This window comes from Protobothrops mucrosquamatus, unplaced genomic scaffold (assembly GCF_001527695.2).
Source record: "Protobothrops mucrosquamatus isolate PMUCROS unplaced genomic scaffold, P.Mucros_1.0 scaffold978, whole genome shotgun sequence".
Lineage (NCBI taxonomy): Eukaryota > Metazoa > Chordata > Lepidosauria > Squamata > Viperidae > Protobothrops > Protobothrops mucrosquamatus.
In genome coordinates this window covers 52,931-54,657 of record NW_015387220.1, presented here as the reverse complement: position 1 = coordinate 54,657, position 1,727 = coordinate 52,931, and positions in this window count along the sequence as shown.

The following is a 1,727-nucleotide window of genomic DNA, read 5'->3' as shown; positions in this document are numbered from 1 at the left end:
TAATATTTGGTTTTTAATTTGGTTTTACAGGGGTTTATATTTTTTGTATTTTGTACTTGTACTTGTTTTAATATGCTGTGCACCGCCCTGAGTCCTGCGGGAGAAGGGCGGTATATAAATTAAATTATTATTATTATTATTATTATTATTATTATTATTATTATTATTATTATTATTATTATTATTATTATTATTATTATTATTATTATTATTATTATTATTATTATTATTATTATAAAAGGCAAAGATTTAGAAGGAGGCAAGAGAGGTTAAATACTATTAAAATTAATTGAAAAGCAAGGGGAGGGTTTTCAGGGGACTTACCAGCCCAACAGCTGCGTGCTCTTCTGGATTTCCCATGCGAGGCTGCAGAGCCATTTTTGACTGAGGCCCTGCCTCACTTCTTAGGGAAGAGTATTCCACAAGGTGGGGGCAATGGCAGGGAAAGCTCTCTTCGCAGATCCGGCCAGTTGGAATTCCTTAACTGACGGGGTCTGCAACACATCTTCCCTGCTTGACCAGGTGGGACGGGCTGATGTAATGGAACAAAGATAGCTCTGACTTGGTAAGACCACTCTTGAAATACTGCATCCGGTTTTGATCACTAGTCAGATATTGAGACTCTGGAAAGAGTGCAGAGAAGAGCAACACAGATGATTAGGGGGCTGAAGGCTAAAACATATGAAGAACGGTTGCAGGAATTGGGTATGGCCAGTCTAGTGAAAAGAAGAATTAGGGGTGACATGGTAGCAGTGTTTCAAAGAAGAGGGGGTCAACCTTTTATGTTTTGGGGTTTGCGGCATTGAAGCAAGACACATGTTGTAATCAAGTACTTCTTTATTCGTTCCTCAACTCAACTTGCAACCAAGCAGGCACGCAGGCCTTTTATAGTCTCCCAAACCCCAGGCAGTCCAGCCAATAGGGAAGAACCTTTTTTCGCGCCTTGCGCATGCGCACAAGTCCAGCGCCAGCCAGTCTGGCCCCCGGCAGCTTTTCGGTTGCCTGGGACCGTTTGCAACATTTCTGGGCCTGCTGAAATGCTTCAGCAGGCCCAGGACACAACAAACCTATTTTCCAAAGTACCTGAAGGCAGGACAAGAAACAATGGATGAAAACTAATCAAGAAGAGAAGCAATCTAGAGCAGGGCTTTTCAACCTTTTCACCCATTGTACCACTTTTAAGATATGGCAACATCCGAGTACCACCAGTCACCTAACAAGGTGTCAAAAACTTGATGACCAAAAAAAGGAAAAAAGTGATAAAGTACAGGTAGTCCTCGACTTACAACAGTTTGCTTAGTGACTGTTCGAAGTTACAATGGCGCTGAAAAAGTGCCCCCAAGCTACAGCCGAGCAAGACACCTGCCTGCCCGGCTGGCCATGCTCTTCCTCTTGTCCGAGGTTTTCATTGTTGTGAGCATTTCTGTTGAGGATTGGCAGCGGAGGTGGGGTGGGGGGGTATTTGGTTTTTATTCCCCCCATCTTCTGGGTGGTTGCAGCAGGTTTTGGTCACCTCACATGATCCTGGGACACTGTGACCGTCATAAATATGAATCAGTTGCCAAACATCTGAATGTAAATCACAAGACTCTGGAGATGCTGCAACATTCCAGCTGATTGGCGTTTCTTCAGGGCTCAGCAGAAGCGTCAGGATCAGCGCTGAGCTGGAGCCTGGCGATGAGCTGGAGCCTGGCGCTGATCCTGGTGCTTCCACTGAGCCCTGACAG